The sequence below is a fragment of the Paramormyrops kingsleyae genome, chromosome 4 (genome assembly GCF_048594095.1).
Source record: "Paramormyrops kingsleyae isolate MSU_618 chromosome 4, PKINGS_0.4, whole genome shotgun sequence".
Taxonomy (NCBI): Eukaryota; Metazoa; Chordata; class Actinopteri; order Osteoglossiformes; family Mormyridae; genus Paramormyrops; species Paramormyrops kingsleyae.
The window spans coordinates 31,848,088-31,866,765 of record NC_132800.1 but is presented as its reverse complement, the minus strand read 5'-3'; the positions used below and the strand labels follow the sequence as shown (position 1 = coordinate 31,866,765).

General features: G+C 45.3%; 1 protein-coding gene across 1 annotated transcript in view; it reads right to left on the bottom strand.

Annotated features, from left to right (window-relative positions):
* Nucleotides 1-8,722, bottom strand: part of basp1 (brain abundant, membrane attached signal protein 1) — a 31,669-nt gene extending 22,947 nt beyond the window's left edge. Inside the window, exon 1 of the mRNA XM_023815782.2 lies at nt 8,517-8,722. The gene's annotated coding sequence lies outside the window, so the exon portion shown is untranslated. The remainder of the gene's footprint in view (nt 1-8,516) is intronic.
* Between the last annotated feature and the right edge of the window lie 9,956 nt (nt 8,723-18,678).

Genomic DNA, 18,678 nt, shown 5'->3' with positions numbered 1-18,678 from the left:
TTTTTCATATTTAAATAGATTTGCAGTTTCCATAGTGAAGAGATAAAATGGAAATAGTATGCGAGCAGAATAAAAACGAAGGATTAGCAGGGCTCACGGACCGGTAACATCTCAGAAAGTAACATTCCTGGGCAGATCGAAATTAGAAAAATAGAAGGCCTTTCTTTTTTAAATAAGTACAATTTGGGAGGTGTTCTGTAATCTGCACCCTTAAACTGCACCTTATGCAGTGTTTGATGACTCATACCTGTAGGTTACGGGCTTAAATCTCATAAATGGAGCATTGTACCTCCAGCACAGTCCTTGACATGAAGGCTGGCGTTAGATGTCCATCTGCAGAGATGAGTGACATGAAAAGGCCACTGAACATTAGCTCATCACAGTGATGCTCATCCGGCACTGAAGCAACGCCGCAACTGATTCGGTCCAGATCAAGTTATCCGCATGTCATCTCATATCTTCACAATGACACACTTTCACTTCTTTGTTTCATTTCAGATCTCGTAAGCGAATCAGCCTCGTTTGAAAGCCAGTGGTAAACTGCAATGGAGTAATTTAATCACGCACTAATATTAAATTTGAACATTCACACTTTGGCCACAGACATAATGAGATTACTCCAGGTCGGTGAAAGGTTGGGCAGAAATACTCAGAAAGCCAAAATGACAACGAAAACATCCCCCTTTTTCGTCGGGTACACAGGGAATCGTAATTCCAACCTCTTTCTTCCAGAGTACAGGAATGCGGGGCTATTTAAGCAAATCAGTCCCCCATCGCCGACATAACCAGTGCAAACAAAACAATTTCCCACTTGACGCCGTGTTGGCTTGTCGAGGCGGGTTGCATAAATGAGGGTCGACAGCGGCGACGTGCTAATTGCCACTCGCGCCCGCTCCCGTTGCTAGGCAACCGCGGCTGTCTCTTGGCCATCGCTGCCTTGTCCTGCGCGTCGGGCGGTCCCTCCCTGCGGCGACCATCCAGGCTGAGAAAACAAGATGGAGCTCTCAGGGACAAACAACCGCCTTCAGCTCGCTCTGGCAGCCCTGCGGACTCCGTCTTGCAGGAACATTCGGAGACCTATCCTCAGCCTGTCACTGCTGTGTTCGCAATCGGGGGCGGGCTTTTAAGGATGATAGCAAGAAGGAAATGTGTCCCGGAGCCATTTACACAATAGATAACGTGACCTGTGAAGAGATTCTTCTGCATCACTGTGTAATTGCTCAAATCATACCTCTGGTAGAACACGAGCAGCATGGAATCCTGAGAGACCATTAATCAGAATAGCCTCTTTATAAATTTATAGCGTTGGCTGTTCAGGTTTGCATCTAACATTTATTTCTGCTCATTCACGCAGTCCTCATTTCTCCCATGTGACATGGACTGATACAGATCGACTTGCCTCGTTATGCCGTTAATAAGGAATCTAAACCAAACACACGAAGAAGCTGAAGGTCCGTGCAAGATGGAATGACATGCTTTAAACCAGAGATTCCCAATCTGGGCCTAGGGGTGCTGCACACGGTCCACGTTTTTGCTCCATCCCAGGTCCCAGTAGGGAGCAAAAATGTGAAACGTCTGGCAGGATGCTGGGTGGGAGCAAAAACGTGGACCGTCTGCGGGTCTCCGAGGACCAGATTGGGGAACACAGCTTTAAACTGTTCTTCAGGATCCCTAGTTACACTGTATGGACAAATGTATTGGGGCACCCATAGTAATTACAGGGATTGGCCACAGGAGCCACACCCATTGCTGACACAGAGGTGTATAATTAAGCGCACAGCCATGTGATCTCCAGCATCAACCAATGGCAGCGGAATGGGGGGCCATACAGCAGAGGTTAGTCAACCTAGCACTGTCACTGGACATCACTGGACACCTTTCCAACAAGTCGGTTCTCAGCATTTCTGTCCTGCTGGAGTTGCCCTGGTCAACTGCAACTGAAGTGATGTGGAAACATCTGGGAGCGAGTTCAGCTGCAATGTGGCAGCCACACAAGCTGACAGAAGAGGACCTGATCACCCAACATCAATATTCACACCTGAATGGCAGCAAATCCCACCAGCAATGTTCCAACACCTAGTGGAACGCTTTCCCAGAAGAGTACAGGATATCATAGCAACTAAGGGTTAGCCAACTTCGTATTAATACCTTTTGATTCAGAGTAAGATGTTGGTAAGGCTGGTGTTCCAATACTTTTGTCCATATAGTGTATGCTAATCCAGGTAGAATGGAAGAGGTCATGATCTAGTGAAAAATCACAGAGCCGCTAAAAGTAGCTGAGATGCGGAGGGACTTGAACGCCGGCCGAGAGCGCGCTAATTGTCTGCACCTAAGCCTGTCTGGCTGTGTGATTTCTGGGACTCAAGCGATGAGTGTGGCTCTTGCCAGAGCGAGGGGAGTGTCATGGATTCGGACCAGAGTGCAGCAAACTGGGGCCCATCATGGGCCCGTGGTCCCTCAGGGTCACTCAGGAGAAGCTGGCTAATTAGCGACTGATTCACAGCAGGTGACATATAGTGAAGATAATAGCTTAATTACAGAAGTCGTCACTGACAACAAACAAGAAGCGGCAGAGCCCCTGAGACCCCCAGTCTCGCAGTAGCCCACCCATTTGAGAGAGAAACCAAATTCCTGCTGATCTCGACAGAAGCTCATCCTTACTCTGCATCTACTAAAACGGTCCCAAGTGAACGGTGCTCCAGAGCTGGGCCAGAGCTGAGTAATTTCCATGCCTGTGACGCTCGATCTCTGCCTTTCCGCAGCAGCAGCAGTATTCTGTCGGGCTGGTGGGAGCCAGGCACAAACATGGGGTCCAAAATCCCGCCAACGAGAAATACAGGCCCGCATGCCAGGGCGCATACTTTGGGTCCCGCTACCCCTCCAGCCCGGTGGTAACGGAAAATGCCCAATAATGAATGTTCCACCAGGTCCCACCGAGCTGAAAAGGAAAGAAAAAAAACCTGGCGAGTTGTCATGTGCGGAAGCCGACGACTCGAACCCGAGTACAGTGGCCTCGTTCTGCTTGTGGCTAGCGGAGGGGGTGTGGGATTCGATCGCTCCTCTCCAACTGCTCATTAAGCAGTTTCCATTCAACACATTTCACTTGCCACCAAGGCCTCTCAGATCGAAGGGGGTGGAGCGATCTCCATTGATTTCCAAGCAAGTTCTCAATGCTGCTGATATTTATTCCGTATACAGATACTCTTCAAGAGACAAAATCACTATTCAATTGTGAAGTTTCCACGTTTATACCTTTTTATACAGCATGATTTTCACTGCAGTGGTTGAGGTTAGTTATCCCATGGGATTCTCACGGAAGCGGATCAGCTCAGGATCCCTACTGGGTTCTTATTGAAGTGGATCATCTCAGGCTAATCACTGGGTTCTCAATGACGCAGATCTTCTCAGGTTCCTTACTGGGCTCTCAATGAAGTGGATCATCTCAGGTTCTTTAATGGGTTCTCACTAAAGTAGACCATCTCAAGTTCCTAACTGGGTTCTCACTAAATGGACCGCCTCAGGTTCCTCACTGGGTTCTCTTTGAAGTAGCAGGGGTCAAGTACTCATGTGTACAGCAGAATCCTCCTCCCGCATTTAAACAGGTTTTTGGTTAGAAATCCAAGTCCACCACACACCAAATGTTGATTTGGACCAGTAGGTCTCATTTCCTGCATCATCTCTAGCTTGCATCAGACACCTACCATTTTACATAATACATTAAAAATCCATTTTATATATTTTTTGAAGAAAACAATTATGCGTTTGTTGAGCAGTCCAGGCTACAACATCCAGTCGCTTAAAGGCCATACAAGTCACGGTATGAACACAGACCATCCATATTCTTATTGCCTAATGCCTCAAATAATCTCAGCAAATGTTACATCATCAAAGATGGATGCCAATAAATGCTTCCACCCCTCTGCTGGCTTGGCATGTGCTATCTTCTCCAGAGAACCAGGGGGGGGTCGGCTTTAAGCACCATGTCACTTCCACACCACGTTCCCCTCATGAGTACGAGGCCCTATAATTATCGTTCTCCGTTCCCCTTTTCCGTCTTCCCTCCTGCGCTGTAATTATGAGAGAAGGGAGTTACAAGTTTCGGCTCCCCTACATATTCCGAAGCACATCACCCCCCCCCCCATTAGCTTTCACATTTGGAAGCAGAGAAAAGCAGAAGCAAACATGTGTTTTCGCAGCTTCTGCCCATTACGCACAAATCTTTGGTCCATTACGACAAATCTCTCCATTCCGAGAACGAAACCCAGTTATTGCTGCCAGGTGTAACTGCGAGCCGTCAAACCTTCTGTATTTCAGACGAACTCGCCTCTCAGATAAAAAAGATATTCTCACGGCAAAGCAGGTTTTCAGTGCTACTCGTTACGTGCTGAGCAATGGGACGTCGATGTGGCAGTGCCCTTCGGCAAAAAAAAAAAAAAACAGCCAAATACATTGTTTCAATAGCAAAACAGGGAAGAGAAACAGTCAATATTGTCACCTAATCTGTCCATCATTAAGGAATCTAAAGGGGATAAAAATGAATTAATATGGTGACAGTATTTTCATTCAGGCCTCTTAGATCTTTCAAATCGCACGTTGTTCATTCTGTGTCATACGATTTCTTACTGTCCCAATAACCATCATCATACGGCATGACAAAATCGACGGTTTTATCAAGCGTACGGGGAATGGAGGCACGCTGGCGCACCTGAGAGTGTAAGATACGGCCAAGCAGATCGATTCGCCTGGGGCTGAGGCTTTTCTCCCCCGCGGTCGATCGAACGGAACAGCGGCGCGGCTGCTCCAGGCGGCTCGCCCAGCACCGTACCGCCAAGGCTTCTCCAGGAGGAGGTAATCAGTGACAAAAAGACCTCAGACAGCAGCCAGGCGCCTTTGATCAAAAAAAAAATAAATCCTCGGTACATTACAAGCAGCGTTAAAATATTTAATATTCCCTTTTGTATTCTGAGCTACCTTATTTCACCGTTAGCAGACTTGTAGATTCTAGAGACGCCGAGGTCTGCGGTTCCCTCCTTTTCTCTGAAGTTGATGGATCGCTTTGAAGACAAACCCCAGGTAGACGAAGATTGTGCAACCCCTCCCCCCACCCCATCCAGCTGCCTAAGTCCCCCTTCTGGGCCAGCCGCCTCCACTTTATCCAACTGACAAGTCTAGTCACATCAGGACCCAGACTGCGTGCCCGTCGCTGTCTGGCCAGGCGGGCAGCGGCAGGGCAGAAGGGGAGGGGTGTAGTAGCATGTGCATGCGAGGAGCCCCCGAGGGGTCTGGGGGGGAAGAGACCACCATTACGGCCCTTCGGAGCCCTGATTGCGCGAAGCCGTTCCATCACTCAGCCCCGTCCAATCATCTCCAGGACGGCGTTCTATCACCCGGCTTCGGCTCCGCACAGATCCCAGTGATCCCCTCCACGGCCCCAGCCACCTGCATCCATCGCCTCAATGAAAACAGACAGAACTGGGACTCTTTCGCGAAGATGGCAGAGGCCCAAAAATAGAAAGGCCCGCTGAAGTCTTCGAAAATCTTCCCGCTTCTGCTGGGAAAACGAAGCCAAAGAGGCGAACTCAACCCCTCCTCTCGTCTGTGTTCTATATTCATACGTGTCTTGACATCATAACCATACCTTACCCTCTGATTAAACGCACACGTTTCTGCGCTACCACTAGTCATTACTGAAACCTAACCTAGAGAGCCACCAAGCCTGAGATGACTAAGTTTCCATATGTGGTTCCAACAGGAATTTTTTCCCATGTTTCATTTTGTTCTATTTCCCTGTCGGCTCGTCTTCTGTACACTCTTTCGTGTCTTATCATAGACATCGAGTTATATGGAACCATGGATTAAATTGAGTGAATACTTAAGATGCAATGCAAGAGAATTATGACCAGCTATTAAGCCCCTCCCCTCTATGCCACATGCCCACTTGCCATTGGGTCAGTACTTGGATGGTTTTTAGAAAGCTGGGCCTATCACATCTGAACTTTTCTTTGATCAGCCAATCAGCTTACACCAACAACAACTTGGCAGACTGTTTATTTCTGTCCTGTAGCCGTGGACTCCTGTACTTGCTGGCCTCCACCCTGCCCCTAGATCCACAATTCTTGCACCCTTTCATAGACTCCGCAACCCCTCCCCTATATAAAGTGCAATTCTCAGCAAATACCTACATTTACCGGCATGAGCACGCAAAATGAAGGGTCCTGTAGTAACCTTAAGCAAGGCAGTCACGTGGCATCGTTCCTGCGAGACATCCAGCCATATTAAACGCTAAGAAAATCACCGTAAGTTGGGCCGAATAAGCGTCAGCCAAACACTTAAATCACTTTCTTAGTTAATGAGATTCACCATCCCGCTCTGCGCTGCTAGTGAGTCCCACGAGGGGTATTTATGGAGCACCGGTGAGGATCCAGCGTCCCCGTTGCTCTTAGATGACACAGTGCATGCATGAGCTACATGCAAATTCACAGAAGCACATGAGCATCGCCTTTCCATCAGGCAATGTGACAAACGCAGGCACGTTTCAATTATGCAGTAGTAGTAATAATATTAATAATAATGGCACCATCAGTGAACCCGTAGTGTGTGAGCTGCAGATATATACTGTAGTACGTTTGCACCTGCGTTATGCCCCTGAACCGTATCACCATACGCCCACTAAAGGCAGCAGGCAGCCAGTAAAGATCGCGCTGAAATCCAGCCTAAAACAGCTCCGGAGCGCGGCGCCCCATAAGACGCGTGCGCTTCCACCGAATGCGGTACCTCGCCCGGCCAGTACCAGCAGCCATTTTCCACCCTTGTTTCTTCTACACCATGCATGATGAGGATAAAACGACGATTGATTTACCCTTAAAAGGAAAATATGAAGACCACCCCCCTGTCGTAAATAAATAAATAATGCAGATGGATGCGCAATACTGGTATCTAACGAAGGACGTCTATTTCCCCTCATTCAATGGCAAAAGGAAATAACCTATAAATACCGGAGCCGAAAACGATCCTGTTAGGCATCCGCCGCGTTTTACAACGCGCTCCATCCTAAGGGAGCCTTAATGCGCATCTTCCTAACGCTTATCTAAGCCGGACCGTCAAAACGGGGATGACATAACATTACAGCAATAGCATCATCCACCTATAAGCAACGATTTCCAATCCTATCCTCATCGCTCCCAGTCCCAGAGATACATTAGTCTACGCCGTTAGGAAGCCTGCGGGTTGCTGTGGGATATTTTCTGGGATATTGGTTTTACTTTTACGGGGGAATCTGTCTTTGCAGTGACAGGGACACGTAATATACATGTGTCTAAATTCCTAGTACATGAATATATAGGTTGCGTGGAATCAGCGTCCTTAATTACAGCAGTGAAAATGCATCATTCACGCTTAAAACACGTTTTCTTAGTGGCTCGTAAATTGCACAAGTCACTTTGTAAGTGGGGGGGATCAATCGTCCATCCACACCCTACCTCTAATGCGCATGTGCCCCTATGAGACAAAGGACTCGAACAATTACTTAACGTGATTCATTCATTCCCCAGACATAACAGTGGTACGCTATAGCGCGCCATATGAAGGCGTATTTGCATCCGGCTGCGTTGACATTTACGATAATTCCAATCCACGCCACGCGAACTGCTTGTTCCTATTTTAATGATGATAACAATCATAGCCGTAGAGCATCCTCAGATTTCTGTCATAAAATCAAGATGGACTATTTCATTAGATTCACGCATTATTAACTTAAATACAATGAGCGGCTCCTGCGTATTTCTACAACAACGAACAAAATATTAAAAGCCAGCATAACGATTTTTATATTAAAAGAAATTATAGTAAAATAAAAAAGAAAAAGAAAAAACTGGTCAACGAGCCAGATGTCACACCCCCAAATAGACACAAAGGGGTGGGGTGCTGTTAAAATGCTTTTAGAATTAAGAATTCATCTTTATATGTGTGGGGTCTCTATAGATAAATAAAGCTAAATTCATCGTGGAAAAACACATTTTCCGCAATTCGTTTAGTTATCAAACTAGACAACTTTTTAATATCTGAGCGGCTGAATATCTGGTCCTGCTTTACAGATAAATTACTTAATTACGTGTACATGGTTCACGTATTATAAGTATCGGCACCGATGAAGGTGTCCGTATCGAATAAAAGAAATTTTGACTACAGCACAAGTGCAGAGATTAACACGCCCCTTTGTGCGACCATTTTCCTAACTAAAAATCCAACAGAAACGGCTTCACGTTTTTCTTTATTGCAAAACATTTCTAAAGTCTGGCCCATAGTTTCATAAAGGTATCCTACCAGCGGATCATTTTCTATATGCACACCATTTCTCTATCAAATATATTATCCTATTATTCCAAATTGCGCTGGAGTGCAAATGGAGATGGAAACGCAACTAGAGAAGAATGTAACAGTTAAAAAAAATAATATGCCACTTCTGAACAAAACTGAGGAATAAAATGCATGAAGCTGGACATTTAGGTGACTCTTACCGGTGTTTGCGGGGAAGTTGTACAGGGGTCCGCGGCTGGATGTTCTGGGCTTTTTTTTCAGCGGCGGGGTCTGTGCGCTCGGTCGCGGTGCCTCAGCTTAGTGGCGCTGTGCGCGTCTCCGTCTGCGCCTCGCAAGCGCGCGCACTGTAGCTGAGGGGCTGTTTCGAGCGCCGCTCACGGCATTGCTGACCTGGGAGGGCGCTGTTGTGCCGGCCGAGCTCGCTACGGTCCCACTGTGGCGCCAGACAAATAATTTTTCTTTATCGACATTTTATGCTCCCCCCCTCCCACCATTAAGGGTTGATTCGAAATACAAACTAGTCTTTTCATCACTAGACCTGAACGACGAATATTAGAGCATGTCATGTGTCAGGGAAATAAAATTATCCTCTGAAGTCATAATTTCATAACCCAGTTATCATTTAGGTCAAGACCATATTTGTAACATTTAGCGAGACGATACAAAGAAGAGTGTAGAATCTCTGGCACCGTAGACCTAGAACAGGTTATAAGATATCTTTCTGAAGTCTGGATTGAAATACTTATGTAATGATACCTTTTTTAAAACCTGCGTAATATGAACATGACACTTACATGACATCAGTGTCTGTTCGTTATATGGAGATATGACATGGAGGTATGTCAATATGTATGTGGTATGTGAATGTATGAGTGCATCATTTAGGAAGGTTTTCAAAAAAAAGTTGTGGTTACAGCTATAGCCCAGTGGCTGGCACACTGTAGCTGAAACGTTCAGACTGCAATTTGCAGATCTGTAAATTGTCACCAGTTAGGGTTCTGGCTGAATCCCAGGAGGATAAATCAGATCGAAGCCTTCACATAAACATCTTTGATAAATGCAAAAATGCTCTGGATATGAAGATAAATCAGTTCTCTATATGATGGCACCTTATAGAGTAATTCACACTCATGTAGTACAGGGCAACAGGAAGACCGACAGTCTGAGCAAAGATGGTTTGTACATATACCTGTATCTGTTTGAATTTGTCAGAGACAGTGTGTAATTACAGGAAAGCCACTGGGCCACTTCCAGGGCATATTAATCACGGCTGATTGCTGGTGATGTATGGCTTTGCTGCAGGAGGAAGCAGGGACAGTGACTTGTCATCCATCGCAGCAGTCAGGAAGACGGTATCCTGGGCTCAGCCGCAAGGAGTCAGGACAGCAGGAACAGGGAACAGCTCTGTCTGTGCTCTTTGTCTACCTTTACGTTTACATTCTGATTTACAGCAGCCGGTACAAGACCAGAGCAGCACAGAAAATGGATTTAATTGAAAGTAAATCACTTACATTTTTTTAACTCGATGTATACAGGAACTAACATTTCACCTTTAACTCAGTTATGTATAATCTTCTGACTCACACCCTCCAAAACCAAACAAAAAACCCGCAAACTCCAAAAGCCAGTCGTCAATAGCTGAAAACCAGTCTGGATGGTGATTGACAACAGGCCCCGTGTTTGAATACAACTCGCCAGTGGCCCCTAGTGGTGACATTTGGTAGTGTATGTGTGGCTTTGATTTCTGCTCTGGTAACCAGCCTCTCCTCCTCACAAATCCATCCATCCATCCTCTCACCCATCACTTTCAAACAATTACCCCAGTCAATTCACATATTAAATAAGTGACACCCTGGTTATATGCTGCAGACACTAATGCTGAGATCTTCACAGGCAAAGTGAAAGTTGTTTAATAACAATCAGAGTAATTTGATAGTAATGTGAGAGTAACCGCTGCCTTTGCCCCTCCTTGTAGATCTGATTCAATAACAGGAGTACAATAAATCTTCAAATGTACCTCACCAAGCCTGTTTCACATGCCTATAGAGTATGTTGGCCCAAAGTAAATTTTCTCAAAAAGATGTTGCCAGAACAACAGTAATTAACACATTCAAAAAGCCCATATTTTAGATTACACTACGCTCATGGATACAGACTGCCACTCCATTCCAGTAGAAAGTGAATAAGGAAATACTGTAGACTACTACACACCTAAGAACAAGGGTTTGTTTAAGTCTTGTACAGCAAGGGGGGAGAACGACAAAAGACACCTACAGTTTCCTTCCATGGCAGTTTTATGTCACCCATCTACATGTTCAGTAGATCAAACAGCTTCTACAAGACATACCACTTCAGAACTGACTGCAGAACCACGTGTGGGGAAAAAATATGACAGAGTACAATAACCGTGAAGACAGAGCGTGGTCAACACGGAGCAAACCATCAACCGTATCTTCTGAAGCTGACTCGCTTCTCCACCACGTCTCAAGTGACAAGCTCCAGGGGAAACTGAAAGCACAACATAAGGTCACGCCATGCTTTTAAAGAACGCGTGTCACCCCTCCTGCAGCTCTGAAGAGTATGATCCCGGGGCTGCCAGCTCTCACGCATCTGGCGTGACGCTCACTCTTTCAGACTCTCACACTCACGCAAGGAATCGTACGGTAAATCTACATTATACCATTATAAATCTAAAATTAGCTACATCTAAAGCGTTGGGGTAGTTTGCAAACCCTACTACTTATTTACAAAGTAATAAAACTGTTACATAGGCCTACATGTGAATGAGTGCGCAGGCTTGTCTCGCATTCAAAATCTCGGGCCAGCTAACTGACCGAAGTTGACAACCCTGCCATGCCCTTTGCGGCACCGTGCCATTTCCGCTAACCGCTCGCGTTAGCCACTGTCCTCTTTTCAGGACTTTGTTATGCTCATCCACCCACCGCACCCTCCATTCACTCTCAAAAGAGAGCTCGCGAAAGCAAGATCACAGATGCTCTACTTTCCGATCGCACCCCTCCGAACACTTCCACCGTGCAGCGTGAGTTTGCTCCGCTCCTGCTTCGCTGTCGCCGTTTCCACGTACCGTTAATTGCTGAAAGTAAAAGGAGCACTGAGCGTTCTCACATACGCCGTGTATTGCAGGAATACTCCAACCGCTCTAGTTTGTGATTCAAAAATAGTCTGCCTTTAAGTGTTTTCTGAAAATGCACATATTTATTCTCTCTGAGGTTACTGAGCAAAGGACGGATCCTCAGCACAGATCTGTATTCTGAGCACAGCTGTCACTGCTGTCACTCTCACGCTAACATGTATCGCACTGTGATGTTGCTATATTGATTGTCTCAGGTGATTATAATAATTATACACACACATACACACACAGTCCTGTAATCATATCTTTTTCATTATCTCATTCATTTCTAAGGGAAAATGCCAATGCTAACTATGACAACCTTAACCCCTACACAGCCCCAACCATAACCATAAGTGACCAAACAAAATACAAGAGTTCATGCATTTTTAGTTTTTTCATTACAGTCACTGATTTTTTAAATAAATTTTCCCATATGGGAAATTGGTCCCATTAACGTAAAAAAAACACGGGTATTCATCACATTGTGGGGACATTTGGGAGAAGGTAAGGTAAACCTGGACCTCACTCACACACACACACACACACACACACACACAGCTCCATCTCTTTGTTGTGCTATCTTATAACAGGGTAATTCCAAATTGTGATTGGCTACATCGCAGCTACATCACCCAAGCTATTTATAAATAAAACACCATTCTTTCTTCTCCCCTGCGCCTCCCACTTGGGCCCATCTGGTCCTGAGATCATGGTCCAGGGAATTCGGGAGTCATTTTCCATTACCCTTATGTTGTCAAACAGGGCCGCCTTAGTAAAATGTAACGTGACATGTTCTACAGCTACTTACCTGTGAAAGGGCGTCGTATTCGATTTAGCGTGATTGATTAAACATGGTAATCGCTTCCTTCAAATCGAACAGCAAACATCTCCTTGTGTAGGTTTACAATAGTATAACCAATATTCTGATGTAAACTAAATATAAAAACTACCTGCAGTAATTATTAATCTTCGCATTGGACAGTCAGTACTTGTGCTCATTTCATAGAATAGCAAAATCATTTCTTTTGTAGATAACCCTCCTAAATATTAGCATTTATAGATTTGATACAAAGGTTAAATGTTATGTCTGTTTTGATCTGTAATGGTTTGTCTGTCAGACATCAGATAATACCCACTGCAAAACTAAACTAAATGAATTACACGCACTTGAAACGCTCGTAGACTGTAGCAGCGATTCAATATGTCCTCTAGATGGCGCTTGATACACGCCGTGGAATTTTCCTAGAGTAACCCGTGCTACTGTTATGCGTTTGTACCGTATTAAACTAAGCGGGTACCTCCGAAAATAGTTTTATTCAGTTTCTCGCGAGATATCCTGTTTGTCGAAAAGATTTTTGAGTTTCCCCCCAGAATAATAATAATAATAATAATAATAATAATAATAATAAACCTTGAAATCACTGAGGTGTGAGGCGTCGATTTCCTGCACAATCTCAAAAGACTGGGCTATCTGTTCAATTAGAAGTCAAGCATCAAGTGTCTTCTTCCTGAAGATGATGTCATACTTATTTTCTGTGTATTAATTAAAGAGCTTCATTCTATTCACACTTTCCTATTTTAGCGTAATTGCAAAGGCATACAGGGGTGGCACGGTGGCTCCCCGTGTTGTCATGGGGTTTCCTGTAGGTACTCTGGTCCCCCCCCCTTCCCGCAGTACAAGAACATGCTGAGGCTAATTGGAGTTACCAAATTGCATGTGTGAGTGAATTGGTTGGTGCCCCATCCTGGGTTGTCCCGTGCCTTGTGTCCATGGGAGCCAGACCCCCGCGACCCTGAATAGGACAAGTGGTTACAGAAGATGGATGGATGGATGGTAAAGGTAAACATTCCAGCAGAATCGAACACAGGCATGCATTAGCCTGTCCATATGACGTCCTCTCATATGGGTTGATTTGTCCCCTGCATTGGTTGTACTGTCAGTGATGTGGTTTGGCGGGGAGGAATGCTCCAACTGGCTACCCACAGACTCTCGGGGGGGCGCAGTGTGCGGGGGAGGTGAATGTTTCGAATTAGTCACATGACTTTTGAAGGCCGTTTTTGAGGGCCATTTTTGTGGGCTGTCAGATTGTCGGAACGATTTCTCCATCCTGCGATGCGTTGGCTGCATTCCCCCGAAGCTGTACCCCCAGCAGAATGAGGAATTGCGCCATTCCGTGCGCATGCCTGACATTCCGCATTTTCTCAACAGGAAATGGCTGTGACTTAATTACTCCCCCGTTTAATGTACCCGCACATCAGGCTGAATCAAAAGCCTCTAACCCAGTGACCCAGCGTCTGTTCTGGGTACTTACATTGTGTATTCCAGGAGGAATGCGTTTCTGATAGCAAGACCCATCCCAGCAAAACCAGAGCTTCTCCAAACAGCCATTCCAGGGTCATCAGAACATCTTCCAACACGCCATATTCCTCAAGGATCCAAATCTAGTTCTCTGCTGAGCATAACATCCAGGCTTGCCGCTGTCAAAACAAGCGCTTCCTATTCTCCGTATACAGCTGAATGTCACCCAGGTGCCCTTCTGCTTGAGTGTTTTGGGCTCAGCTCTACAGTAGGGTCTCTCATAAAACTGAAACCCAGGAACCTTTATTAAATTGAAATCATGCTTTGTTTGGCAGTGAAGCATGAGTACAGGTACACTGGAATGTTTTTCACAGTGAAGCATGAGTACAGGTACACTGGAATGTTTTTCACAGTGAAGCATGAGTACAGGTACACTGGAATGTTTTTCACAGTGAAGCATGAGTACAGGTACACTGGAATGCTTTTCACAGTGAAGCATGAGTACAGGTACACTGGAATGTTTTTCACATATCCCATCATGCTCTTCTTTGAGACACACACACACGAAAGGCGAGAGCGAAACTTGGAGTCTGAGTGCAGGTTAAAAGTGTATCATTTGCTGCTCATTTCCCTTAATGTTTCTATAGTAATTATAATTATGTTCCCACATGTTTTAGAGACCGATGAGAAGTTCTGGGAATATGTGAGGGATTTCCATCAGAATGGAGCCACATGCATCAGAAGCCGTGTATCGGATGCCTTGTGTAAGGCTGGAAATTCTTATTAACTTGCGTAACTGCTGCAGACTTGGCTGTGTCTGTTTTTGGTTTGATTATTACGATAAGGATCCATTCCCTTCAGATGTCACCCCCCCCCCCCCCCCCCCACACACACACACACACACACACACTCCCACAAGCCAACTCAACTCGATTCCTACTGTAGAAGCAGGCCATTCCTCTTTCACATGCCCCTCATAAGCGGCATATCAGCCTGGGTCCCGCTTAATGATGCACCTAGATTGGCTTTGGATGCTGAGCGCCTCTGACTGAGCCTTAATCATCGAGCTGCAAAGACCGCACCATATATTGGTTGCTAAGCACCATCTGGGGTCATATTAATATGGAAGTTTTTTAAGCTCTTGCATTCTCCCAGTGGATAAACCAGTGACATTTGTTAAACTCCCCATCAGACTTTCGTCTAATCAAAATAATGAATTTGCTTTCATTTCTGTCAACAAGGGCCTCATTACTGGTAAAGGTCACGGGGTCATGGAAAAGGACAATTAAAGATTGGTATCACTGCTACTCTCCTTTTCATCTCTGCTTTGTGCATCGCGTATGTTTATTTCCTCCCGTATCACCGCTCGGTTCGGCGTGCCGCTTCAGAGCCAAAAAAACCACCAGCCTGCCGGCCTCCATCATCTGGCATCTGGCATCAGCTATGTGGACTTGTGGCTGATTCCAGCACGACACTGCTACCTCTTCACTGCCATACCTGCCTCAGCTTGGGTGTCCAGACCAGACGAGTCGATTAATTAGTCAGCCAATCCATTCAATTGGAATGACTCACATTGCCAAAAAACAAAGAAGCCTTAACTCAATGTCCAGCAAGAGCACTCAGATAATCTGAGGGTTATCAGCTTCTCAAGAACATCAAAGGATGACCATGCCTTAGTGATACAGGTTCCTATAAATGTACAGAGTCGAATTATTCACAAATGCAAATAATAGTATTGACACTCATTTCATTTAAAATGGTTCTATAAATAGCTCTATTGATATCTTATAATCCAGAATCTTCAGTGGAGTTTTGGCCAATAAACAAAGGGATGTATTCTTGGCAAAACATGTGTGATTCTCCTGCAGCTCTAAATTTAGGGCAACCAGATCCTTTTCCTCAGTTTTTCTGTTTGAAGCAGTAAGCGAAGGAAATGTTTCCAGAGGGCGTCGCAGTGAGCGGCGAAGGGAAACGTGCCCCCGCTCCCTCCCCCCCCCCCCCCCCCCCCCCCCGCCTTAGGCTAAAGCCCATAGACATGAGGGAAATTTTTGCTTCCCTCTCACTGCGGGAGTGGTAGGGTCCGCTGAGGTATACGCAAACTTGAATGCCGTTCCAGTTGACGGACACAGGATCATACCAACGTCTCTGGAGAATAGGGGGGGGAAAGGAAGGTGTGAGCAGAGCCGTTCATAGTTTTCTCTTGCAGGCTGCACACACACAGGCCAAGGTCAGCACCCCTCACGGCAACCCTATAGCCGTCGGTGTTAATAGCCTCAGACAGCCAGGCCCCTTCAGAGCCAGCAAAACTTTTTTAAATGAAAACAAGAAATGGAACTACCTGCTAGATGAACATTTGTCTGTGTGTTTTATGGACGAAGACCAGAGCAGAGACTGGTTGGATCCGGCCCTCACCTCATCAGTTTAACAACAGCATGTAAATGTCAAAGGCGCTTTGTCTCATAATCATTTAATAGCAGTAAGCTGGGCTTTGAGGACTGACTCGGGGTTTGGCGACCTGTAGGGGGCGCCGGAACAAAATGACTGAATTATCCAGGAGTTTTTTTTTTTTTTAATTCCATTATACATTGAATATAATCTTACAGTATGAAAAGCTGCTCTATTTTTCAGGGATTTATTTTCAACAGCAATACTGACCCAATGTTCCAGGACGTTATCATCAGTTTATCCCTACTGCTACTGAAAAATTTGCCCGTGATACTTGACATTCGGTAAAAAGCAGTGGAATAAAACAACAGACACCCATTTTAAGGCATATAATATACTTTTTAAGCATTGCGGTTATCATGCGGTTGCTCAGTCTAAGATGTTAAGTCCCTGAAGTCTTTGCTAATGCTGTTTATAGCCATATTTGATGCAGATCATTCATATTGATGTAATAGGTAATGAAAAGCAGTCACCGAAAATCATGTGGGTCTGCTTTCCATAGTGTTAATTAACACCCTTTTATTTTCTTAAGGTCAGTTTCCCTTCATAACCCAAGAAGCGACACACAACGCTGTCTTCGTGATACAGGATGCATGGGGATGACAGTTTCCCTCTCTGTCCCACGCTAAACTATGCATTCCCCACTGAGCGGCTTCAAGGCCATTTTTGCTGAGATGTTTGGTCTTGGGGGGGTGGGGGCGGGGGGCGGTTGGGTATCAGCATGTAGGTTTAAGGTCAGCAGGGCAACATTCACCAGGTAACGTGCCTCGCAGCACAGGGCGAGGACTGCGATCGCACATCTGTGAAAGTCGTGCAAGGAGCATGAATGTAAACGAGTCTCACCGAAAACCCAGGAAACAAAAAAGTACAGCTCTGAAGATTGAGGATTCATGAATTATAACAAAGGCTGGACAAGAGGTAAAAGTAAGGACCATTACAGAAAAGGAACAGTAAGAATAAGTGTGATCTGCAATATAAGTTACCCTGATGGCCAGAGATCCTGACCAGAGACTCCACTTTGTGCCCCTTGTTTCCTGGGACGGGTCACTGGCTCACTGTAACGCTACACTGGACAAGCGATATGGGAAACGGATGGATGCAGCATTACTTGCCCTGCCGCACTATACCATGCGTATTAATGTTTAGAAACAATATACATGTTTTCTCACCACAATCATTACTCATCCTTACTCTCGCTGCTCTGCCATACTCAGTAAAGCCATTAACTGCTCTCCAAGGGCGCAGACTTCGAGCCTTAGAGTTTGGTCTTGAACAGCATCGATTTTGTATTCCCAGCAGATTTTCAGGAAGTCAATTAACGAAAGCAGATTCCTCCCGATGTCCTATAAGGCACAGCCAGTACAGCTGCATGCCCGCTGTGCTAGTGATTCAGTTTACGGGCTATTAACGCGTCTAAGTGTGTGATACAGACTCCGCGGCTGACATTGTTGGCCCTGGTATGTTTACATCCATCCATTCTGGCGGCCCAAGAACGTCATTGTCCTGACAGTCTTGTAAAAGTCATTATTTTAAAGAGCACCTGACATCTAAATAAAGGTAAAACACGGAGACAGTGATTACTGGGGTTGGAGACAATGGGGCAGGTACTGTAAATAACGAACCTGGACGAAATGTCTAGGATCAAAACCATAAAACCTACTCAGGTGGAACGTCTTTAATTAGTGTCTAGGCTCTTCACTTCAGCTCCGGGGGCAAACAGTGCTAACACCGCCTAGGTGACCCCAGCAACTATAATATCGACAGGATGCTTACATCTATGACCAAAGTATGATTACCAGACATATTTTGCATGTGATTAGTGTACATGTGACTGTCTTGTACTTTCAGCGAACCCAGAGCAACAAACAGTTGTCAGGCGGTTCAAACAGATTTTCAGGCTGAAAAACTTGTTTTTTTTTTCCTCCTGCCAACTTATCCATTGCTAGTCGAAAAACTCCTAACTGTATCATTAAGTCGGGGAATATATTTTTAACAAAAAAAAAAAAGGTACAATTAGTTGAATAATTGTTACTCACATAATTAAACACAAACGGGCCGTTTGTCACTTTGTCTAACTTGTCACACGAACCCAGCCTGATCTTTTTAAAATCCCAACCCTTTTTTCACCACATATAGTCCAAAGGTCATAAACTGGCACTTGGTAGTTAAAGCCAATTGCATCATATTCAATCTCAGGTATTTTCTTCTAAACCAGTCACGGTTAGTCACAGTCTTTCGATTTTGCAAGTCAGAAAGTGATGTGTTGGATGTTCTCTCCATTGACGACTTTGTTCCATACATTAGATATCCCCCGCTGGGCACCAGCACCCTGCGATGGGACATCAAATGTTGAGAAACGATGTTAAAAATAAAGCAGCTGCGGTCTGTCAATTGATGCTGAGTATATGCCAGGTAGTTTCCCGTTTTGAAGAGGGGACTGCCGGGTTTCGCTGCGCTTTTGCTCGGGACAGCAGGCGGAGCA